General features: G+C 35.9%; 1 protein-coding gene across 3 annotated transcripts in view; it reads left to right on the top strand.

Moving 5' to 3' along the window:
- Positions 1-26,948, top strand: part of LOC129746736 (protein limb expression 1 homolog) — a 185,159-nt gene that overhangs the window by 129,856 nt on the left and 28,355 nt on the right. The window contains exon 1 of one of the 3 annotated variants that reach the window (XM_055740595.1): positions 20,255-20,330. The exons of 1 other annotated variant lie outside the window; for it this stretch is intronic. The gene's annotated coding sequence lies outside the window, so the exon portion shown is untranslated. Of the gene's footprint in view, positions 1-20,254; positions 20,331-20,568; positions 20,586-26,948 lie in introns of those variants that run through there. One more of the 3 variants, XM_055740597.1, reaches the window with a different exon arrangement.

Here is a 26,948-nt window from a genome sequence, read left to right as displayed (position 1 = left end):
CTGGAAGGTAATATCATAACAAACAATAAGCAGCAGCTGCCTTCACATCTGCGCTTCCTGAGCCAATTCCGTCTTTATCCACCGGAAAGCCAAATCAAAACTAACAATCAGCAGCAGCCCTAAACTGTTGCGCTTCCTGAGCCAATCCGTCATTTTCCATGGGCCGAATCAGAAACATTTTTTCCGTAGCAGCAGCCTTCAAAATCTGCGCTCCCTGTGCCAATCCGTCTTTCTAGCGGAGGATGAGTGAAAAACTTTTTTTTCGTAGTAGCAGCCCATAAAATCTGCACTTCTTATGCCAATTCGTCTTTCTACCAGAGGCCGAACGAAAAACTTTTTTTTTACGTAGCAGCAGCCTCTAACATCTGCGCTTCCTGTCCTTATTCTACCAACCACGCCATTGTCATGATTTTACGATTCTTACGAATCTCAATTCAGAGATTCACTCAGACACGTCTGTCGCTCTCAAGAATAGATCAATGATTTTGTTGCCAAAATAACAAACGTTGCAATACAAATCCTTCATTTCATCTCTACTGTAATTTGGCCATTGTACTTAACGACGATATATCGTTTTTAAGTACTTGACAGGTTAAAATATCACTAAAAATCAAGAATTATCCTTAAAAAATTATACTTCTGATTAAAAAAAAACTTGAAAATCACTTAAAATTTACTCAGTCAAAATTAAAAATATTCCATACAAATCCAATTTCCAGCTATTTATTTTCTGCTCTATAAGGTTTACACTTACAAAAATTAAAATTTGAGTAAAAATTTGAAAAATTTCACTAAACAAGAATTCAATGTATGTATGTATGTATGTAATGCTGAATAGATAAGGAATAAATAGCTTGATATCGTATCCGTTCTCAACAACTTATGTAAAATAATTGCGAACATTTACTGTTCCTACATCATTAAACGGTATTTTACAGAATATTTTATCATTCCAAAAGAGCCGCGAGTGGCCTTTGTTCAACCACAGCTGTAACATTTTGTCAACGCAGTACACATTTTCCGAAATCATGTCTCCAAGCAGCTACCGACCCGAGATGCTTCAGGACATCAAGGGAAAAAGTGTGAAGGCATGACCCTCATACAACGTAATTCAAAACTACACCCGAGTGCGCAAGGGCTCCCTAAAAACACTCCCCTGACTCTACCTTCTGCTGCCGTTGCTGCCTTAATGTTACGTTATATTGTCTTCTGCAGGCCATCGTTGTTCCTTCGATTCGTCGCTTTTACCCCGCGTTTGCCGACTACACACCCCAAGGGCTCCGGCCCTAGAAACCGTCATCGATTATCAATCCATCCAACCATCCATCCATCCATCCATCGATGCATGCATCCAGCCAATGTGACCCATTGTCGATCGTTCTTGAAATTGCCCAAAATGAAAAGGAGACAACGCAATTATTATGATCATTTCAGGTTATATTCTCTCTTGTGCACCCTTAAGCCCCCATCCTCCTCCACCCCCACAGGGAGCTGGAACTTGGACCTTCGGCTTCTTGTCCGAATACACACCGGCGGATCTTTCTCTTTCAGACCACTAGTTTTTCCGCGCGGGTCTCACGAGTCGTTTGCGCAAGCAGCGATACGCACATACGCATCGACCGACAGCCATACTCAGGGTGCTTATGTGTTGCTCTCATCATCGAAGGAAAAAGAAAGAAAAACAACAACTTGGAGGAATATTGTTTTATAAAATTATTACAAGAACGGCCGCAAAAAATATATTAAAATCGCTTGTTACCGATACTCGTATATAATAATGATAACATCCATATTTATACGGGAGATAATAAACAGACGCACAGTGTCAGTAAATGCAGGAAGGCCTAAAATTAATTGTACTCTCCGTTTACCGCAATGCACTGAAACTGTCCCGGCTTCATTCCGCTGCACCGAAAGTGCTGCGAAGGCAAAGTACTGTGACGGGGAAAGGGCAGAAAGCAGAAGCCGGGAGCGCCCTGGAAACCGGAGGGACATTCGCCGATGCACTTGCAACTTATTCTTCTCATCGGGGAACGTTCATCTTTCGCATATAGTGCAATCACTTTTTTTTGCTGCTATAAATTCTCATCGCAAGGAATTCTGGACTCTGCTTGTAAATCATTCCAGTACTTCCCAGAACAGCCATTCAATCAGATTGTGGAAGTGTTACATGATCTACCCGATTTTTACGGCCGATGGCCAAGGGCTTACGTTAACCGATAAGTAATGTCTACAATGTTGGCAGGGAAACCTGGCTGGAGATGTTGTTCGAGTGATGACATTTAATTGAAAAAATAGAGAAACATAAAAATTGAAACCCAAATTTATCTTCCCTAACTAGGTTTAAAATCCCTCAAGCACAAATTAAAAAATTTAAATTAACTGCAAGAATGAAATAGAATTTTAATTGAAACTCTAAAGAACAACCATCTAAGACAAATTTATTTAAAAATTAATTTCAGTGAAAAGAGCCATTTTTTGCGTTTGCCTCTAAAGAATTTGAACAAAATGGAAAAGTCTTTTTGAACAAAACATTCTTCTACACCAAGTTTGTACCAATTGCAGGTAACTAATTTCTCGGCAATCCAACAATGCAGTCCCTCAAATGTAGCGTATTTTTCTTGACAAGAAATGTGCTAAATGATTCGATACGAATCTTTGATAATTATCATATCACGAGACAAGGCTTGAATAAAATTTGAAAAAAAAATATTTTTGATGCATGAACTTACGACACTGAATGTATTTTTAAGAAGTGATGACAACCTGAGAAAAATCGTTCCTTATTCGACAATTTTATACTCATTTTATTCTTAAATCAAAAATTATTACGCCTACAAAATTTATTTATTTTTTTTTTTAAATTGACACTATACTCCACATGCACATAAACAATGTTACAAACCAATAAAGAAGGAACTTTGGGTAATTTTTGTATCAAAACAAACTGTGATAGGTACACAAATATGATTTATGCCACTGTCTGTTACTTCATGTATGATTGATGAAAAAAATTAAATTGGAATAGTTGCGGATAGTGGATTCCTTTAGGACGAGTCGTAGATTTATCCAACAAAGCTTGCCACGTTGGATAAAAACTTCGAGTGCTTAAAAAATTCGAGCTTTGCAACGAAATGCGCACAACATTTTTTGCAAATTCAAACAATTCACATTAAAATCCATTCAATAACCTACAAGGAGCACATCTCAAAAAATAACCGTATGTCGACGCCCAAGTAACACAGATTAAGTCAATTGGCTTTTTAGTTTTTAAGGGTGATACGGTCAAAATTTGGTAACTATCAACTTGCGTATTTCTTTCAATTTTGCATTTGAAAAACCTGAACACCCCTCATTTTGAAGGTGTGTGTGTGAGTAAAATGTTGCCCCTATTTTGATTTTGGAATTCACTCTTCAGTTGTCAAAATGCCGTCCAAGGAAGAAGAGCAGCGTATCAAAATTTTACTCGCGCATCGCGAAAATCCGAGCTACTCGCACGCAAAGCTGGCAAAATCGCTAAAAGTTGCCAAATCAACCGTTATAAATGTAATTCAAGTGTTTGGGGAACGTTTGTCGACAGCCAGGATGTCTGGATCAGGGGGAAATCAAAAACCGGAAGCCGCTGAGACGACAAAGAGAGTTGCCGGTAGTTTCAAGCGAAGCCCTAACCTCCCTCTCCGAGATGCCGCAAATAAGCTGGGTGTATCGTCTACAACCGTGCATCGAGCCAAAAAATAAGCCGGACTATCGACTTACAAGAAGGTAGTGACTGCAAATCGCGATGATAAACAAAATACGACGGCCAAATCGCGATCCCGGAGGCTATACATGACGATGCTGACGAAGTTTGACTGCGTGGTAATGGACGACGAAACCTACGTCAAAGCCGACTACTAGCAGCTTCCGGGACAGGAGTTTTCTACGGCAAAGGGAAGGGGAAAGGTAGCAGATATTTTCAAGCACATGAAACTGTCAAAGTTCGCGAAGAAATATCTGGTTTGGCAAGCCATCTGTACCTGTGGCTTGAAAAGCAGCATTTTCATAGCTTCCTGGACTGTCAACCAAGAAATTTACGTGAAAGAGTGTTTGAATAAACGTCTGCTGCCTTTCCTGAAGAAACACGGTTGTTCCGTACTGTTTTGGCCGGATTTGGCATCTTGCCATTACGGTCAAAAGGCCATGGAGTGGTACGCCGCTAACAACGTGCAGGTGGTTCACAAGGAAAAGAACCCTCCCAATACGCCAGAGCTCCGCCCAATTGAGAAATACTGGGCTATTGTCATGCGGAACCTAAAGAAGACCAAAAAAACTGCTAAGGACGAGCAGCAGTTCAAGGCAAACTGGCTTTCTGCGGCTAAGAAGGTGGACAAGGTGGCTGTACAAAATCTGTTGGCAGGGGTTAAGCGTAAGGCGATTTCATCGATTTACACGCGTTTTCCCTTGACGAAATTTTGACCGTATCACCCTTTACTATTGTTTTATGAAGACTTTTCTATGGCATCCAATTTTAAAAAGGTTTTATTATAACATAGGAAATGCTTCATTTATCGTGTGTTTTAAAAGAGCTCTGAAAGTTTTGCTAAAACACTATCTTAGGAGTGTTTTAAAAAGTTGGAAAAGTATTGCTTAAGCTCCAATAAAACACATACTTTCCTGTTTTTATTAGGGCTTTGGTGCCTGTTTTAAAAAAGCACTCAATGCGCTTTTAAAACTAGCGCTCAAGCCAAGTTAAAAAAAACTGTTTATAACTGATAGCATAGCCTGTTTTGAAAGGATTTTGAGTGATTGCTTTGAGAAAAACAGGCTCTAAAACTAATCTAAATTCATCTTAAAGATAAAAATAACTTGTGCATCCGCATTCGAATTTCAAAAGAACCGCAAATCAGTCCACATCATTAATCGCTCAATTCTTAGGGTTTTAATAAAAGCGCACTGTGGATAAACGTTTTTTATGATTCGAAAAGAATAAATGAATTAGACAATTAATTTGTTCTTGATTGAACAATATTTATTAGTAATTCTAAGTATGCTCTTTAAGTTAAATAAAAAAGAGTATTTGTAGTTCTTATAACGACCGTATCCATAGTCAAGGTTGCCGTAATCACAAAAAAAAATCTGTATTATCACAGAACTTTGAGCAAAATTTCATCACAGCATCTGTGTCATAGATCACAGAATTTTTAAAATTTTCACAGAATTCACAGATTTTCTAAATTTTGTACAGATTTCTAAAATTATATTTTTTTATTATTTTCGACTTTTTACTTCTGACTATAATTCATGAAAATATGGAAACACGGTAATGTAATTTGAATTTTTTCTATTTAAACTGTAAGGAATTTTTCAATTTGTTGATGTTTGACATGATCCCTTTGAGCTTCATAGAAAAAGCATCACAGAAAACCGTCTCAGAATTTAAGGTTCAAATCATAGTATTCGAGATTATTTTTGTCAAAAACACAGATTTTTTTTTTCGGCAACCTTGTCCATAGTGCGTGCGAATTGAGTTTAATCCTGAAGACATTTATTTATTTATTTATTTGATGTCTTTGACTATGTTGTCATACAGACCATGAGTATCGATCTTAAATTAGGTTATATAGTTGGCTTAAAATTAGGTTACATCACGAATCAAACATTTAAATTTTGCTTTGGATACATTGAAGTCGAACAAATAAGAAACATCATTAAACACTTGGCAGCATCGTTGTAGTGGATGATTTTGGCCGAATACTGTCCTGCTTCTTGGTAGCCAGAAAAGAGTCTGGTTACGAAGCTGTCGAGCTGGAGCGTGTAGGTTCAAAGAGCAAAGCAGTTGCGGACAACCGATAGCATTCGTAATAATATCATAGACGAACATTCGTTGTAGATAAATTCTCCTTTGGCTCAGCGACGTCAATGATAATAGACCACATCTATCGGAGTACGGTGGCAATCGAACGGGATCTCGCCAAGGCAGATGACGCAATGCGAAACGAAGAAATCTTTTCTGGACCCTCTCAATTCTGTCTATGTGAACGGAATGATAAGGTGTCCAAACTGGTGCGGCGTATTCCAAGACACTGCGTACGAGCGAGCAGAACACAGTCTTAAGAGCATAAGGGTCTTTGAAACTCGAAGTATTTCTGCGAAGGAATCCGAACAAAGCGAAAGCCTTTGCTGTAGTTGTTGCCATATGCTGAACGAAAGAGAGCTTTTGATCGAATGTTACTCCAAGATCTTTTATCACGGTTGTTCTTTCTAGTGTAGCGTCGCGGAACGAGTAGTCGAAGGTAACTGAAGCTCTGGTTCTGAAAAAGCTTATGCATTTACACTTTTCAGCATTCACTTTCATTCCATTTGTTTCACACCAGAGCAATAACCTTTCTATATCCTCTTGAAGCGCTGCGCAATCCACAATTGAATCGATTACTCTGTAGAATTTCAGGTCATCAGCATACAGAAGCTTTGATGACTTAAGACAGGTTGCCAAGTCATTTACAAAAAGCACAAAGATAAGCGGGCCTAAATGACTGCCTTGTGGGATTCCAGACGGCATATCGAACACCGAGGAATGTGTTCCACGGATGTTTATGAATCCTTGGCGATTTATCAGGTACGAGTGCAGCCACCTGGTTGCCCATGTAGGAAAACCATAGCGCTCTAGTTTCATCACTGCAATGCTGTGGGGTACTGTGTCGAAGGCCTTGGCGAAGTCGATATATACTGAATCCACTTGAAGTTTTTTATCGGTTGCGGTGTGTAATTCATTAACATAACACATCAGGTTTGTCACAGTCGATCTTTTCTTAACGAAACCGTGCTGGAATTCGGTAATTATCGGAGTAGCTGCAGAATAAAACCTTTCATATATCAAAACTTCAAGAACTTTGGAAAAACAGCAAAGAATTGATATTGGTCGGTAGTTCTCAACACGGTGAGCGTTTCCAGACTTATGGATTGGAGATATTGCAGCCATTTTCCAAAAGCTTGGAAAAACACATTCAGAAATCGATCGGTTAAATATCATACTGAGCGGTGTGGCAAGAGAAGCAGCGAGTTTTGATGCCAACGACGATGGAATTCCATCCGGACCAGGCCCTTTCGACGGGTCTAAGTTACTTAAAACATTGAAAATCTCCTGGGCAGTTAAATGAGGCTGTGGCAGTCTAATGTCATAGTTTGGTAGAGCATCAAAGTAGATATCAGAACAGTTCGGAGATTGAAAACTATACACGCTGCTAAAGAACTCGGCATACAAATCAGCGGACTCTTTAACGGTTTCCGACGTGCGGTCACGAAACGATACAGACGACGGTACGGTGTTGGTAAGACGGCGACTTTTAACATATCTCCAGAATGTAGAAGGATCTTGTTTTACGTTGCGTTCAATTTTTAAGATGTATAGTTCAAAGGCGGTATTACGAAGAGCTTCATAGTCGGCTTCTAGTCTCGATAAGTAGCCTTTGGTTTGATCCGTCTTATCTTGGAAGTAGCGTTTTCGCGCTTTACGAACTAAATTACGGCTTCTTCTTAGCTCGGAGTTCCACCAAGGGAGCTTGTAAGGCTGATGACGGTTGAATCTTCTAGGTGGCGTGTGTTGGCGTAATGTATCCCAGAGTCGTTCGTAGAATGCCGATACTGCTGCATCTACAGTTAAGTTTATAAAAGCTGATTGCCAGTCAATCTCTCCTATTGCTTCTTCAACACGCTCGATGTCACAATTCCCAAAGTTCAGATTATGTCCGAGGGCGCTGCTGGTGTCCATACGCTCGTCACAAGTATATTCGAGAAGTAAAACAGAAGGATGGTGATGTCGGTCAGTTTTTTAAATTGGATTCGGTGGGTGTATTATTTCAGCTTTTTCGGGTCTGTTTACAAAGATTAGATCCAGCATTCTACCGCTAGTATTAACGAGTGAGCACATTTGCGACAGCCCGGAGGCTATTGTTGATTCGATGACAGCGAGCTCCTGCTCAGTGGAAGCATTCACTGGCAGGAACCCATTTGAATCCTCGTCAAAATTCCATTGCAAATTTGGCAAGTTGTAATCACCAGCTACAGCAATAATGTCTTGACTATCGGCGATATTCATAATATAGTCGAGAGCAGTCATGTGAGATACGTACAGAGCAGTTTCGCTGTTAGGTCTCAAGTACACACAACACAAGTAGACATAGTGACATTGATTTTTGAGACGAACAACAACTTGTTCAAGACGATCACAATCAGGTACTGTGACAGAGGTTGCATCGATGCCGTGTCGTACTGCTATCAATACGCCTCCGCCACGTCCAAAATGACTAGTACTGGAGTTTCTATCACAGCGGTAAATATTATGGGTCGAGGCCAATTCGGAGTTGGCTATATCGTCTTTCAACCACGTCTCTGTTACCATGACGATGTCATAATCGCATGAAGACAAAGCTAACGAGAAATCGTTGGTTTTGGTGCGCATACCACCTGCGTTTTGGTAGTACACAGTTAGCTGCTGGGATTTTTGATACGGCGCAGTATTACATTTGTGTGATGAGGGGCAAATCGATGTTGTGGACGGAGCTGGTGGTGGAAATTGAGATGTGGTTGCGGGTCGAATTTCGTGATATTGTAGATTATCGTCATTGATTGGACCAATTAAATTGGAGTTGCGAAAGGAGTCGGCTGTTTCGGGTTGAACTCTAAACGAGGCAGCTTCGGGTTGGGAAAAAAAGGTTCGGAGGTGTTATCGACAAACTGGCGAAAGCGTATGCCAGCAGGCCATGTATCTGACGACAACGCTTTATCTTTCAACTCCAGTGAGAGGCCAACTTTAAACGATACAAATGTTAGAGTTCTGACTTCTCTACCCTTGGGGATCAATTTTTTTAGCTGAACCTAGCTGAACCATTGTCCTCAGGAAAAGCTTCATTCAACGCCGAATAAAGTATTTGTTTTATTTTTCAATCTCTATCTTTCACTCTCCTACCTAAAGCAAAATAAAAACAATTTTAGAACTACGACAGTATGTTAATCATTGTAATAATTACCTGACACTGGAGATTCTGTGGTCAGAACGGTTGTTTTTCTTTTTTTGAATCAACAATTTAACAACGAAACAAGTGAGGATACGGAATTCTAAAACAAAAATATGGGTGTTATCAACCATTAAAATCAGAGATCACAATGCATGAGTACCTAAATGAACCTAGAAAGCGATCAAAATTTAATTATGGTCAAAAGGTGAACGATAGACATTTGATGTCTTCACACGATTTTAATATTTTTTGATGATTTTAAAAGAAAAATATGATGGAAGATTGACATTTTTTTCTGGAAATATTTATTTTAGATGCTTGATACAATAACATTTTTTTTAATGTCGTAAACAACTCGTGTATCGACACCAAATAAAGTTTAGTTCATTTAGAAATTAGACACTTTCATTTGGTTATAGCTAATTCCCTAGTGATCGAATATGCAAAATCGGATATGCAAAATTTTGACAGCGTTGTGTTGCCTGTAAAAAGTACTATTCTAAACATTGTGCACCGTTTTCTTCAAAATCCATCATTATGAAGTCGAGAGCTGACAAAACTGTTGTGTATACCGAAAATTACTATGCTTGAATGGTGAAAAAGTATGATAACACTGTCAAGAATGACCAAAAAGTTCAAACCAATTGTTAGAGTAGAGTACATTATCGGAAATAACGGTTAAAGATCATCAGGGTATTTAAGGCTTATACTACCATTTTAAATTATGAATAAGAAGAAAACTAAGTGTATATCTCTGAAATTTCCATAAAATTTGTCCCTGAGGGGCTAGAGGAGTTTCCCAGCAATAGTCATGTAAACTAAACGTCAAAAGACAAATTTTGGCTGGTACCAGATTTCGTAAGTTGTGTACCGGTGCCGAACCAATGCGACAGATAAATTTTGATGGATGACAATACTGAAATGAACATTGTTTTATAAGTTACGGCAGTTGAATTCTGTAACATCTCTTCTTCTGGCAAGGTCCTTAGCAGAAAAGAGTTTATATTTGCTGATTGTTTCAGGAATCATGATTGATATGGTGATACCATGATTTGACAAGTCTCTATTCCTGTGGAAAAAAAAACTAAATTTTTATGACGAAAACTTTCGATGTTTTCAAAAGGTAGCCTTGTTTGAAAGCTGCGTAATCAACGATCTCAACTAATCGATTTGAAAATAAAGGTTGAAAATCAACTTACACTTTAAAGAATTGTTTAAAAATTCTGGTCCGGAAACTATTAACTATCTTCGCTATATATTGTTTGTTATTCAATATTAAAACATTCTATCTGGATTCAACGTTAGAAGTTTATTAAAATCCTATCCAAGGTGTTATTTGAGCTTGAGTCCCGCTAGAAAGTTAGGATGGAAATTATCTGCATCAACTGGATTCCTGTCAGTCGCACTACTGTAGCAAATTATGCATACATCGCCTATATTATCAGGTGCAAAAATATAACCGGTACTACTAGTGTTGGATGTAACGTTAACCGGTATGCTCTGTGAACCTTCATCAGCTCCAGCAGCAGACAGACATCAACCACAGAGTTACGATACCATGTACCTCTACACTACATGTTGTGTTGTCGCCCGGCTCTCGTAGCAAATTGTTCCACGGTCCGCAATTTTTTTTTCTCCCGTCATCCTCACATGCGCTGCCACCAGCTATAACATATTGCGACAGCCCACCGACCGATATCGGTGGTCGGTTGCAATGGATCGGGAGAGACCATTGACCCGGGCGCGATATTCAAATAAGTGCAGAACACTGCCCGAGCGAACTCATTTTCATATCAATTTTGTGGCCCAATCTGTCGGTTCATCTAAATACAACCTGCGCTAGGGGCAAAGGCTTGGCACACCTCCAATTCGGTCCGGTCAGTCACACACTTATCATCAATTACTAAACTCGAGCATTAGTCTGCGAATGGCACTAAACTGACAAATTTGAATACCTCGATATACCAACTGCACTTGGTTTCGAGTTCTAAAGTTGTTTTGCTAGTACCGCGGCGTCCGAAAAAAGTGCCTTATAACTTGCAAATGACATGCCGCATAAAACAAATCCAAGCCTAACACGCCAACTAATGATAAGTGGTTGTTAAGTACCTTATATTTTTTTATAACTGCCGACTAATATTTTGAAAGCAAGGAACATGTTACGAAAAAAATGAAAATAAAAGTATCGGGATCATTTAGATGTGGCTGTGCCTTTCAGTCACAAGTTTAATAGATTAGGACCATCGGTCTTATCGTAAGGCAGCTTTGTTTGTTTGGCCGATTGTTGTCAGATCATTTTTAATTAATGCAGAATAGATTTAAGTCCAAATGGATAAGTTCTGTCCGACTTCTTTTAGACAACATAATGGCAAATCAAAAAAAAAAAAATATTTGTAAAGACATTTCTCAACTTGGTTACTAAGATTTTTTAGGGAATAATTACATATCTCCTGCTAGTCATGTAAGGATCCCAAGGTACAATTTTAGCTTTTTATGGCCAGTCCAACTCCGTTAGGACTGCAGATCTTCATAAAATCACTCTAATAAAGCTAAAATGTGGTTATTTGGTCCTACCGAGAAACGTTTTACTTTGATAAAATCACTATGCTGTAAAATGTTGGTCATCAAATCAAGAATCCAAGCATTTCTCATAACCATAATAAAACAGTTATAAAACTAGCTATATTTGAATTCCTATAATTAAGTCATAATAAAAGTATCTAATGCAAATATATCCTTTTCCGGTCATACCTTGCAAACATGGAATCGTATCAGAAATGATAAGCGACTAACGCTTACAATAATGTTGTGAATCGCAATCCCAACTGCATAGTGAAAAGGTCGTATAAAATGTCGTCTGAAGTCAGTTTTAATTGAATATGATAGAAAGTCCGCCAAGTTTGTAAATTTTTAAATGATTTTGCTCCCGCACGGGTTTCAAGTGGGAAAATCATCGTATTAAATGTTCTCTAAAAATCAGATGGGAATTGAGTAGGGAAAAGTGGGGTATTGTGGGCCATTGTGAAACGTGGACCATCCTTCATATCTCGGATGTGTGTCAAGATAAAAATCTCAATCCAACTGTCATCGTCGTGGTTCTGTATGTTGTTCACTTGTGTACGCATGATATGCCCCTTGTATTTAACTAACCAAATATAGTTTAAAGTATTTAAAGTTGTTTGCATTATAAACTCAAAATTGATGATTTCATTTTTATAAGACACTTATCAAAAATATGTTAAATTTTTTTATTTTGATCTAATGAACTGTATACTAATCAAGAAAATTATCGAAAAAGTTGTTGATGAAAAGAACTTGTTTTTTCACTTCTATGACGTGAATTTCAAATTCCACTGTATTGATACTGCAATTTATTAATAATATTAATCTTTTATTTTTTTAAATTCAAGTACGGAGCTTGATCCTGAGAGTTTTAAAATCCGATAACAAATAACGATAACATTTTTTTAATTTTCAATTTGAATGTCCAGAACTATCTGCCAACATTCGATATCCTAGTTTTGAAATATTGTTGAATGATGAATGATTAGATGGAAAATTACAATGCTCATTATTTTCACTAAAGTATGAGCCGTTTCTAACAATGAATCGACAAAAAATGCTCTTTATTTAGATTATTCAATCATTTTTAAATTCTAGTTTTTATTTTTTTTCTCAAAATCATAGACTGATTTCGAATTCCTATCTCAATAACTGGAAAATGGCAGTGGATTGAAATTTGAAACTTATTATTATTGAATTTAGTTTTATTTTGATTTCTATTTTATCCTTAAACTGATTTCTAATTTGAATTCTAATTTTAGAATCGTGTTCTTTATGCTAATGTTGATTTCGAGAAATGAAAAAATCTTTATTGTTCCTATAATTTTATCAACAAATTATAATGAATTCTAATGTTATGAATTCGTCTTGGAACATCTTTGTACCTGAAAATAATCAAATTTTTGAATTTTATTTAATTATGTATTATGTAATTTGTAATTGAATCATTCCTTCAAAACTAAATTGAGATTCTACTCTTCAATACTCAATTTTGACATGGAAAACTGAAATTGATGTTTCTCGCTTGGATATTAGTACATACAGACAATTCTACCTGCATCTTATAGGCAAAATCTTTGACTTTAATTTGCATCTAAAGCGGGCTGCCCGATGTTACCCGGTATTTGAAAAATTAGGCGTGAAAAATCACTATTTTCAGTCAATTTTTCAACATAGCTCTGCTGTATCATATTTTAAAAACTTGAAATAATGAACAAAGTTGTGTATTTTTACAAGTCAAACAATTTTGTAGAACACATTGTTAAGCATAAAATTCACTGAAAAAAGTTATTATGAAAAAACTGGTTTTAAGAGGTTAAGTTTCTTATTTAGCCTATAGCTCGGAGAAAAATTAGTTTCGAAACTTGACATCTGAGACAAAGTTATAGAAAATTCAATTTTTAACAAGTTTGTCGAAGACATTAAAGAGCTAAAACCTGGAATAGAGAAGTTAGAAATTGTATCTCTCTTGTAGGGGGATTAATCATAAAAAAAAGTATTTTCTTATTATAGAGCTGATTTTACTGAAAAACTTCTCCCAAGACACCAATAACCTAAAATGTGAACTAAAAAAGTTATAAGCAACGTCAATCGTTAGAGAATTATACAAACTTCTTTATACCATCTTTTGAAAGCAAATGTAAACTCTCAATATTTTTTAAGAAAAACTTTTCCAAAATGTATTTTATGGGTTTAATTGATAACATTAGGCATATTTTTCTTCTGAATGGGTGTTAGTCATTGCTAAGCACGAAATTATCAATATTTATTCAATGACTGATATTTGTCTTATTATTTCCTGATAAAAAGGACTCAAAAAAGCACTTTTATCTGAAACTAGCTGACCCGGTGTGCTTTGCTACACCTTCCAAAAGTTATTGAAATTTGTGGTACCTGGCTATTTAACTTTTCATTGATTTGCTCAACATTCTAAATTCATTTTTAAAATCTTGTATATATTTTTTCAAAATAAAATTGCAACTTTATTTATTTTGAAATCTTAATTATTTTTTTTTAATTTAGAGTTTTAATCCTTTTAAGACTCTGGATTTCTATGCTTTATGAGGTTATAATTAATTCCAAAAAAAGTTTTATATATGCAACCTTCGCTGTCATTTTTTAATGTGGAGAGGGTATGAAACTATCCTAGAAACATTTTTTACAACAAAATATCGTCACGGGACACTTAGTTTACCTATTCGTTCTCGTATTATTATACAAATTGTGAGAGTGACCCCCTCCTCCATTCCACTATGGGGTTCGAGGCGGCAAAAAGTCTAAAAATAAACTTAATCGTAATGCTTATTCATTATTACTAGTTGATATCTATATATTTAACTAAGATATTCTCAAAATTTCAGCCAATTATCTGTGATAGTTTTCGCTTCACAGACATCAGACTTTGGAAAAATGCAATTTTTGCTTATACGATAATTTTTTTTAAATTCCATTTTTTCAATGAAATTTTTTTTATAAAAAAGATTCTAGTATACCTTTTGAAAGCTTATTTTAAAAACTTTTATTCCTGTTCGTGCAAATTTCTACACGATAAACAGAGATGTAAAAAAATGGTAAATTCATATTTTCTTCAAATTATCCAAAAGTTTTTGCCACATAATAAAAAAGCCCCGCATTGCACCGCACTTTCTTCACTTCTATGACTTGGTCCAGGGTCCTAAGAATCCAATAAAAGAAAATCCAGGCACCCCAATTCACCCTTTTCAGAGTAACAGCAAAAATACGGCACAAAGATCTGGTGAATGGGTACTTTTTACCCATTTTCAATAAGAATTTAATTTTTTAATGCTTTTTCTACTGAATCAAAGCAATCGAGATTCCCTTGAATTCAATAGTTTGAATTAGAGCAAATCTTTCGATTGCTTTGATTTTTTGAGTTTTTTTTCCCATGGAAATAGCCACTCATTTTGTCATATTATCTTATTCTTCGGAGTGTCGCAGCATATAAATACTGTTGACTGGTGTAAGAGAAATTACTCCAGTTTAGTGCGTTGTAAGCCTAATAACGTCAATATCGCTAAAACAGTCAACAGTTAATATGGACGACCCCTTTTGCCGGTCCCCGATTCTAAATTTGATACCAAAAATCAATGGCTCGTCCATCAAAACACTCATGTGCAAATTTTCATCTCAATTCAAAGCCTAATAACGTCAATATCGATAAAACAGTCAACAGTTAATATGGACGACCCCTTTTGCCGGTCCCCGTTACTTAATTTGATATCAAAAATCAATGGCTCGTCTACCAAAACACTCATTTGCAAATTTTCATCTCAATTCAAAGCCTAATAACGTCAATATCGCTAAAACAGTCAACAGTTAATATGGACGACCCCTTTTGCCGACCCCTTAGCTAAGATTCGATATCAAGAATTAATTGCCCATCCCTAAAAACACCCATGTGAAAAATTTTGCGAGTTTATCTTCTTTGATATTCATAAAAAAGTAGAGAAAAAGCAATAAAATACTTTTTGCCGCCTCATTGTATGGGGCTGCCCCATAGTGCATTCATTCATTCCTAATGGAAGGCAGGAGGGTCTCATAACATCAGAAAAACAAATACGATCCCATGTCATATATGGCTTCATTCTCGATAAGTAAGCAGGAGAAAGAGGGGTCTCAAACCATCGAAGGAACATTGCCCGTGCAAGAATATGCTCCGATGCAAATAAGGTTTCATATTCTCGATTAGTTATCGAAAAATTAAAAAAAAAATTCATAAGTTACCCTTTTCCCACTTTCCACTGAATGGAGGGAGGGATGTTAAACCACCGGAAAAAAAACTTCTCTCGTGTTCGAATACCCTCTCAAGCCAAATTTGGTTTCGTTTGCTTTTTTAGTTGTCGAGTTATGCTATAAAATTAGTATCAGAGCCCCTCTTCCTACCTATCCCCTTACTGGTAGGTCATGAAACATTCCGTGAATTCAAATACACTCCCATGCCCAATTCTGTTCCATTTGCTCGATTGTATGATTGATCCCGTATCATATTAGGTTCCATTTGTTAAATAAGTTCTTAGTTTATGCAAAACAATCATATGTGAGCTCCCGTCTTCTCTAACTGTATCCCCAATTGAAGGAGAAAGAAGTTCCAAATACTAATAAAGTTCCCATGGCAAAGTTGTTTCCATTTGCTCGAATAGTTCTCGAGTTATGCGGAAAATTGTGAAGGAGCCCCCCTCTCTCCTTCCTATCACGCAACTGGAAGGAGGCAGTAGTACCGAATATTCACAAAACCATTCCTTGAGCTCAAATACCCTCCCAAGCCAAATTTCGTTCCATTAGCTGGGTAAGTTCCCGAGTGATGTGAAAAATTGTATGTGAGCAGCCTCCTCCCTTAAGATTTTCCGACTTGAAGAACGGAAGGTTCTGAAAATATCATAGAAATATTTCTCGTAATCAAATGCCTTCCCACGCTAAATTTGGTTCCATTTGCTTGATTAGTTTTCCAGTTATGCTGAAAATTGTAAATGAGACCCCTCCCCACTTTCTATCAGCTTACCGGAAGGAGGGGGGGGGGGGTACCAAATATTCATAGAACTATTTATCGTACCCAAATACCCTTCCAAGTCAAAGCTCCATTTGCTTGAAAAGTTTTCAAGTTATGTAATAAAATAGGAATTAAAAGCCCCTCCCTCCTTCCTGTATTTCCAATGGAAGGAGGGAGGGCTCTGAAATAATCATGAAACCATTTCTCGTATTCCACTACCCTCCTATGCCAAATTTTGTTCCATTAGCTTGATTAGTTCTCCAGTTATGTGAAAAATTGTAAGGTAGGCCTTCCCCCCCTTCCTATCTCCCAACTGGAAAGAGGGAGGGGTACCAAATATTCTTGAATACATTCCTCGTACTCAAGAACCCACCCATGCCAAGTTTGGTATGATTTGCTTAACCCTCCAAAGCCGTTCGGGTCAATATGACCCGACGCGCACATTTCAAACATCTTTATCATCATTCCAATATACTGATGAACTAAAAGTTTTGACATACCAAGTATGTTCTATGAAAATAATGATCAAATTAACGCCAAAAAACTAAAATTTGAGTTTTTAAAATCGGTTCATTGAGAAATGAAATACAGCTAAGCAAAGCCAAAACTGGATGTCGCTTTTTTAAAGTAAGACTTTTTTCTACCGGAAGATCTGTCATAGCGGTAAAAACTTTCATTGGACCCCAACATATCTATACATTGTCGGATAGATGGATTCTTGACAATTTCAAACATCAATGAAATAATTAAATACAGAAAAGCTGTCAGAAGTTATGAGTATTTTAAAAATAAAATTGATTTTTCGGACTTTTAACTTTCTGAACCAGTTTCTGAAAACCTGGTAAAACATATCGACTTTATTTTGAAATGTTGAGTAATTAGAATAAATTACCTACACAATGAATATAATATCATCAAAATCGGTTAACATTTACAGTCAGGAGAACGAAATCAAATTACAACGCATATTTCCCCGAAACGGATATTTAGCGAACGGCTTTGGAAGGTTAATCAGTTCAAGAGCTATGAAGACTTATTACTTTTATTTGAGAGACCCCCTCCCCCCTTCCTGTTAGAGGGAGGGGTCTCAAACCATAATAGGAACCTTCCCCGGCCTCCAATACCCCCACCTACCAAGTTTCACGCAAATCGGCTCAGAAGTTTCCGAGTCTATAGGGAACAGACAGACAGACAGACAGGCAGACAGACAGACAGACAGAAATTCATTTTTATATATAGGTATAGATTTAGAAAATTGCGCCTTGAAGTCTGCAATGAATATACGAAAGTAGTTCAACAAACTTTTAGAATTCTTTTTTGTTTGACACTTACAAACTGTGAAATGAAAACTTAAAAGTGAATGATTTTTATATCCGCTAAAGCCAAGGAAACTCTGATTAGAAGATCAAGTCTCTTTCAGCTTTTAAAATTCCACAATTTTTTTAGTCTGGCGAAAACGCTTCTAGTTCATCTACGGGTGCATGTATCGGTGCAACTTTTGCAGCATATAAACTTGAAATTAAACGCTGTCAGAAAATGCAAAAGACGGCGATCAGCAAATTTTTTTCAAAAAGAAATGATGGAAATAAAAAAAATTAATCAAGCATTCCCATTCTCTCCCCAGAACGAGAAAGTATCAAATATAAGTCACAGCCTACTACGATAAAAATAAAAACACTAACTTTTATGTTTTAGGAGAGAAATACAAAATTTGTTCTACAAAGTTGTAGATATCATCAAAATATGAAACTTTGCACTAATAATGGGAACACAATCTCTATAAAGTGCAGAGTTTTAAAAACTTTATGTTATTGCCATACCTAAAATTTGTTTTTTATACTTTACTATTAGAAGATTTGAATTAACATAAATATGACTTTCACAATATTCATTGAGACACTCAATGCGCACATTTTTAGCTAGATCTTAAGTTTCTACGACCTTTTCTTTTTAAGTTATCATAATTTCAAGATTTATTTTTCCTTAATTTTGTGAACTTCTAGGGTAAAATGGAGCAAGTGACTCAATAAACAAAAAACCATATCTTGAATCTTGATTCAAGTGCTACAAACTTAGCCACAAAGTACTTGTCGCCACGTGCCCGTTTATGAGTACGGTTGGCATAAATTTGTTGAATTCATAGTTTTTAACGAGAAAATGGAGATTAATTGTGGCCTCAGAGATGAAAACCTTCAGAGAATCGACACTTGGATGAGAGGGTTCACAGGCCTATATTAAAAAGTAGAAAGGGTTCAAATGCGGGCTACTAGGAGGCCAAAAATTTTTCAGCGAGAAGCAAACTGGTCACTACCTCTTTTTGTACATCTTGCCGATATTGCGTATACTGTACTGCTACATTGTTTACGTCAATTGACAGATGAAGGTTAGGGCTTATAAACCTACAAAAAATGCTCAAAAGTCGTCAAAAAATCTGAAACAGACGCATAAAATTTTCAAATTTTTTGGGTCGTACTATTCATGTATTGTTCATTTGTACAATACAGAATACATGATAAAATTATCAGAAAATATTAAAATTTCGTACCTATTAAACTACTAATATATGAGGCCTCTAAGAAAAAAAATAAAGCAATGAATCTCGAAATAGTTTCTACGAATTTCAATGAAGTTTAAATAACTATCCGATTTTAGATCTCTTCAATGAAACATGAAGTTTTTTTGTTGGCTCGTTTTTTAATTACGACTACAACGTTTTAATAAAAAAAAATTTATGAATTATCCACTTATAATTCACAAAGCTCGTTTGTAAAAAAATCCTTTCAAATGACTTCTTTCAAACTTCAGATAAATTCGGAAATCATTCTTATTTGTTTTATTTTACGAATATATTTTTTTCGTTTCTTAATCCACTTATATGATTCTTCAACAAAGGGATGAATCATCCTTCGGGATGAAAATCCCGAGAAAAAGAAAAAAAAAGATTTTTCAACAAGAATTTTATGACAAAACCCAAACGTCCTTTTAAAAAATATTTTGAATAGTATATGCTTCAATATTAATTGAACATCTTCAGTGTTAAATCGTTGGCTTTGAGACATGAGTTCGAACTATATTATCATACTCAAAAATATCTGAAAAAATATTATCCAAACCGTTTCAATGCTGTGCCCACTACCGTAAGTTTGAGAGATTGTAAACTTTCATGCAAGTTCTCATCGGCACAGAAAGGACTGGCACGAACACCATCAGCCAATGCTACTCCTACGTAGTTGTATGTAGATGTGATCCACTGCCAGTGGTGAGAACCTCTGTCTTGGGGGATTTTCGGGCTTTGGATCAGCATAGCATAGCATAGCAGTAAGCGGACCGAGCGTGAGAGCATGGTGGACGGAGAGCTTTGAACTCCGGATGGAAAACTAGCATATATGCGCAAAATCCGTGGATCAAGCACGGGGTACCATGGATAGAGGGATCGTAGCGTATGGCAAGTGTTGGTCTACGACAGACCCTGCTGGCTCAGCTCTGAAGAACCCATCTCTTCTCCCGAGGGCCCAATGGAATCGAATCGAATGGACCTTCGAGATAGCCGCTCAGCTCTTCTTTCTTGATCGTGGCTCTAACTCTGCTCTACGCGAGTCCACGGTTTTGTCTGTGGCGTGGTGTGTGCATGTGCCTTTGGAAAATGACCGATCGCGACTCGACGGACGAATAATGGTACTACCTGGGCCTGGGCCGAGTGTTGTTTTAGTTGATCTCTCCGGGTTGAGTTCTTTAGTCTTTTGAATGTATCGCTGGGGTATTGACGTGTAAGGCCATTTCGGGTTTTTTCTCTCAAATCTGGTGTCGTTTTGCTGGTTGATTTTTGTGTGTGACTCTAGATTCGCGAAACGCTTTCGAGAAATTAGTGAATCAATAATAAGAAAAAGTGTTTTTATTGATCACGCTGATCAGCTTAGCCAGCAATAGCAACAGCAGCGAAAGCATCAATATTAGCAGCAGCAGCAGCAGCCAGCGGTTGATTTATGTGCAAATTTATTTCGACTGATATCGTTCGGACTCGGGTTTGTGATTTTTTTTTTTGTTTTGCAGTGGTACCGAGGCAAATGGCAACATCCGTGTGATAGACTTTCTTTTTTCGCTTGTCCAGAACAAGTTCTTTCAGCTTTCTTTTGTCGCTTGTTTTATTTTTAGTTTTGCTCGGGCTTCGAGTATGTCTTTCGGGTATGGGTCTACTCAAATTACAATGATTTAACATCAATGATCAAGGAAATGTGTGCCTTTCTCGAGGTGCATCGCAACGAAATATATGGTTAAAATTATTGAAGGATAATGGATAAAACACAAGTGAACAAGTTTCGACAAGCAGTACCCTAGGACTGTGTATAAGACTAGAAACTAGCGCACGACATATTGTTTTCCTAGTTGTTGGCCAATCCAGAGGTGAGGCCTTCAACCCGTTCTTGTGTCGATTGGTCATGTGCGAATCTTGAGCTGGATCGGTTAGTAGTAACATGTGCAAAAAAGCACCGTGCATACCAAATTGGCAGAAGGTATCGATCTCAGGTCACTAACACTATTTAGTAGGTAAGCGACAACAGATCCCATAAAGCGACTCTTGCGAAGCTCTCGTTGGCACCGAGCAGCATGATGCAGAGTGAAAAGCATATAACTTATGCCGTGAATGCTGTAAATCTCACTGGATCAACTTTACCATTGCAGCGCAGTGCTTCATGATTGAGGATCGTGAGATGACGATGATGATGATGATGATTACACGATGATGGCGATGATATTGTTGTGAATCTCCTTGCTTTGGGCAAAAATCCCCCGTGAGCACTCCTCATCTGCTGTTCCGTTGTTGCGAGAACCTTTTCTGAGCTCAGAGCGACGTTCCGGGGAGAGCATAAAACAAAACCCAAAACGTCGTCGCAGGAGAACCCTTGAAGCATCAAGTTCGCATACAACAAGCACACTTATGCACTATAATGTCAATTTTTGCAAATGAATGAAGCGTAGCAAAGCAGAGCACTAGCATCAACAGCAACAGCGACAACAACGAAGAGACTTGTGTCCGTCGTTGGCTTCTAAATGAAGACGAGGGGAAAAACATACCAAAGAAGACTTCCCGAGATCCCGGTTCGATCCCGGACGATGGGAAAATAAAATAAAATACCAACACATGAGTCACTCAGCTCGGCTCGGCTTCACGGTAACATGGGGTACGGTATATGTAACAGAAAAGTGACAAAACAGTTGAGCCTCTGGTAAATGTAATGACAATGAACTGCATGATCTACTGGACGGAATACGATCGTGGCTATTTTGATTCTATCGGAAGGAATTATTACGACTAATGATGAGCTTTGTTGCGAGAATATCAAAAACGAAAGAAAAAAATTAAATTATCTGAAGTCTAGGCCAACAGCAATTTTCACTTTGTGAGTGTGGAAGCTATGTAACAGCCGAGTTGAAGGCAATCTATCATAAAAGTTCTGATTTATCTGAAATGATGTATCTGAAAAAACATAACCAATGAAAAAGTAATCTGGCAACACTGCCGAAAATTTGAAACTTATTTTGTTAAGTTTTTATTTCAAGTAACAACAGTGTTGAACACTGAAAAGCATTTTGTATCAAGGGAAAAAATGGAAAGATTTCAATTTGATTTTCATTCACTCATTGTAAAAATTTGGCAATTTTGCTGTTTAATGTTAGAACCAGGGTGATGGATGACAGCTCTATCCTTTGTCATTGAATTTGAGTACCAGAATTGTTTAGGGCCCTACAGTTTTTAAGCCCCAAACAAACCTGACATTTGACTGTCAAGGACCCGAACTAAATGTCAAATGCTAGAGAAGTATGGTTGATAACACATTCACATAACAATAATTCTGGTTCCTCATTGGTTGATGGAAAAGAAGAAAAAGATTATTGCACGAAAGAAGATCCAGTTTGCCATCCCCCTGGTTGGAACTGAAACTAGAAAAACAACCTCACAGTGCTACCAGTCAGTAATATGTATTGCAATTCATATACATCTCCATGCACAGTTAAAGCTTTACTTCAATGTAGGGGAACTGGGGGTATAATGCCATTTGAAAACATAACTTGAATATAAACGAATATATTTGAAATTCCTAAATTTAATATAGATATCAACTATTCACAAGAATTTCAGTATATCTAGCAGCACTGCGCGTAGCAATACATTTTTCCATCTGTGAAATAGACTATAAGTATTTTCACCTGGCAAATAGGTGCTTTCGGAGGCACTTGAATGAATAAACACTTTTTAAACTTTAAACGGCGCGTTTGGGTACACACATATGCGTATTTTTCCCCAAACGAAATGGAAATCATACTTTAGAAAGCCTTTCAAATAGGCTCTGATAGACTTGGACTACATGTTCGAAAAATATCTTTTCCTAAAAGCTATTGATCTTCGTCTATAATTCTTTTTATATTCATATTTCCCTATCTATTTGCTTTTCAATTCTAATAAAAAGTGATGAACTAGATTTAAGCACACAATTGTAAACAAACAAAACGAGTTTGACTCCTTATAAAGCCTAAAGGTATGAGCCGTTTCAAATAAAGATGTTACAAAAAAAATCCTTTCAAAATTCAACGATTAAGACGTATATAATTGGTATAAGTGTTCCTGTTTATATATTTCTGATGAAGAACAGTCCCCTTTTCAAAACTATTTTTGAATTTACTGGATTGCATCCTTCATTTACGAGTAATAAAAGATTCACTTAGTTCTTCTAAGTGGTGCATGGTACCCAAACAAGCAGCTAAGAGCTTTTAAATATGTCTTTCAAGCTTTTTTAGCCTCAAACGCTTTATGCAACCTTCAAATATGTAATTCTCATTCCAAACCCCGAATTCTGCAGCAGTTTGAAAAAAAATCATTTAAAAATAGATTTTTTTTTCTCCCAAATGCCAAATATTCAAAGAAATTTGACACGTTTTAGATGCTTTGATTCCTTTTTCTTTTATCAAAATCCAAATTTAATTTCTGCAGTCAGAAATCTGTATCCAGTTCAGAATTCATGATTTTCAATAAGGATCATCATAGAAACAAGATTATTTTTTTTTAATTATTAAAAAATAAAATATAAAAAAAACTTCCTTCGCAATGTTTTTTACGAATAAAAACAAAATTGAAAAAATAAAAATCAAACACCATAACTTTAGATTGATTTTTTATTGAGGTTTATGGTATAGATTGTGATTTAAAGTTTAGAAATTTGGGATTATTACTTATAAATGGTATTCAATTATGAAGCTCAGGTTCTTTATGAATGGAACGACAGTTTTGGTTGATTTTCAAGGATTTTTTAACGGCTATCAGTCTCGGATTTTTTTAAGTAAAAACGACTGTGTTTTACTCCAACGTTTCGATCCTTATTGGATCTTCATCAGGGGCGATAAAGTGTCGTTTTCTTGTTAAGTTTGATTCGGCTTATCTTGAACTGCTGTCATTGGGTTTGTTGACGAATTTTCGTAGAATATTCGTTTGTCTATTGAATATTGGGAGTTTTACAATTTTACAATTTTCTGCATCGGAACTTTAGACTTTAGACTCTAGACAAATGAATATTCTATGAAAATTCGTCAACAAAACCCAATGAAAGCAGTTCACGATAAGCCGAATCAAACTTAACAAGAAAACAACACTTTATCACCCCTGATGAGGATCCAATAAGGATCGAAACGTTGGAGTAAAAAACAGTCGTTTTTACTTAAAAAATCCGAGACTGATAGCCGTTAAAAAATCCTTAAAAAAGAAGCTCAGGTTCAGAATTCGTATCATAAATAAGCTCCAGTTCGAATTCGAGTTCTGCTATCAATTGACAGTTAAGATACGCAATTCAGGTAAAAATCACAAATATGAAATAATATTCAAGTTATTTTGAAGATTTTGTTTTATAATAAATTAGGATTTCAATAAAAATCCTTTGCTGACAAAAACATTCAGTCTAAAGATGAAATGTTGTGGTTGAAATACCATTCTTCTGTAGTTTTTTTTTCCAATACTTTTTTGTTCAGTTTTCGACCAGATCGAACCGAATACCATGAGGAAATGGTTTATAAAAAAGTTGCAGTTTTAAGAATTTCAAGCGAGTATGAATGATTTTTTTAAATTATAAACTACTTACCTTCAAAGAAGATAGATTTCGTCTCGTGCTATATTTTCCCCTGAAGTGTCAGTAACTTGGAGAAAAGCCTAATGGCGTTCAATTCGGTTTGGGTAAACCGTAACCATTCTTCAAAACCACAGCTTCAAACTGAAATTTAAAATTTCAGTCGAGCATTCAAGCATAGCGAAACGGTAAATCACATTTGAAACTCAAAATTTTAATCTCCGACTTGAATTTTTACGATTTAATTTTTTTACCGATGATAAAATTATTGATTAGATTCTTTTTATTAGGTAATTGCTAATTTTCGTAAAGCCAATAAGTTCATCTGTTAATTAAAGTCATCAAGTTCCCAATTTTATTTCTCAACATTGTATAATACAGATTTAGCAAATTTCAAGATTTTACTATTTATACTCGGAAGTTTGATTTGGAAAACCCAAAACTATGAATGTAAAGTAAATTTTAAAAACAAATCAAAAATGTTCATAGTTATTCATGCATGCATTCGTCAAGGTAAAATATAATTGCCAAATTCGGTCGCAAAACCCTCATGAGACGCCTTTTTCTACAAAACATTTACCCTTCGTTTCATAAAGTAACAAATTTGCAACAAATAATCTATGGAAAAATGGAAAAAACCGTATTTTGTTTTAATGTTTTTTCTTGATGTACTCATTATTTCCAACTGCTAAAAATGAATTTTAAGGAAAAATATAAATTCATGAAATGAAGGGTTAAGTTATTTATTTATTTATTTGTTATTATTGGTATTTAAACATCTATGGGGTGATTCATTCCTCAAACCTCTTTCTACGGCCCTGCATAAGGTTTTTGAATAATGAAATGTTATCTTCAAAGTAATTACCAAACTTCTTGAAAAACGATGTTTTGCAATAAGCTCGTCTGAGTTCATTTTAAGGTGATTTTTGTCCATCTTCGATTTCAAAATATTTATTTTAACATTTTTCACATCTATTTCCTTTAGCCTTGTTGTTTGAATGTTTTTGTTTCGTAATGTAAGAGATATGTATTTTGTATTACAGATAAATATATCATCTATCACAGTACCAGACTATGGAATTAGTCATTTTAAAACTATTATGTGGTTTAGAAGTTCTACGAAAATTTGAAGCATTTAACTTTTGAAATTTTAAACTGCAACGTCTTACATGCAATAAAGCTCCCAATTTCAAAATAACACACAGTATTTTCGATAAAAAATGTTTTTGAAGAATAAAAGTTCCATGGGATTTAGATTTTATGGCTTGGAACAATAGATGCCACTTCAATTTGGACAAATGTTTGCAAAAGAATATTATATTCACATCTCACAATCACTTAATCAATTTTTATAAAAAGTAATTCCAATCAGTAGTCAAACAAGTTAAGCTTAGCTAAGTTTCAATAGAATGTGAAAATTCATCAACTAGTTTCAGAAGTTGAGAACTCCTGTTTTTTTAACAAACCTTACAAGATTACTGATTTATCTTCAATTTTGATGCTGATTGAACAAAATGTTCGGTCATATAACGCAACTATAATGAATCCATAGTATGATTTTTTACAAAACCTATTAGTATGAGAAATGAGTTTATTTTAGCAGTCGATAGTTAAAAAAAAATTCGTTCTCCGAATTGTTGTTGTGTGAATTACATAGGATAACTCTAATAAATGAGACTGAAAAGATTTTATATTATTCGAGCTAACTTGCATCTCTTTCTACTCTCAGTTTGTATTATGTATGTTAGTTGGTCTAGGATTTTCAACTCAGATTTTCGACTTTTATATGGATTCTTCAGCCTGGAAAAATCGAAAAGATCTGTTAGATTTTTTATTTAATCTATTCCATCATTCGAATAATTCCTCGGTGATTCATATCTTAAACTTACCAGATACTTTCAAAAAAAAATTAGGACCTTTCACTAAAAAAAGCGGAACATCGCCGAAAACGAGGGACATTTTAGAAACGCTTAAAAACCTAATGTTTATGACCATTCCTACACATAAATACATGTTCCTTCAGCTTAAGTAGATTATAGAAAGCAATGAAATATGGATAATTTGTATTAAAATTGAATTCTCAAGAAAATTCCATTTTTATATACTGCAAACACTTATGTGGAAAATATTGTAGTTCAGATTATTTAATTTAACTCGTTTATTGTTTGATTGAAAATATTTTTTTTATGCTCAAAAGTCCTGTTCTATTTTATCCGTAATTTGGAATTTTTCCTCAAGCTTTACATTTAAAGGATTCAGCTTGAATTCCGGAAA

Source organism: Uranotaenia lowii, chromosome 2 (genome assembly GCF_029784155.1).
Source record: "Uranotaenia lowii strain MFRU-FL chromosome 2, ASM2978415v1, whole genome shotgun sequence".
Taxonomy (NCBI): Eukaryota; Metazoa; Arthropoda; class Insecta; order Diptera; family Culicidae; genus Uranotaenia; species Uranotaenia lowii.
Note: the sequence above shows the minus strand (reverse complement) of the source record. Positions and strands in the feature narration are given on the sequence as shown.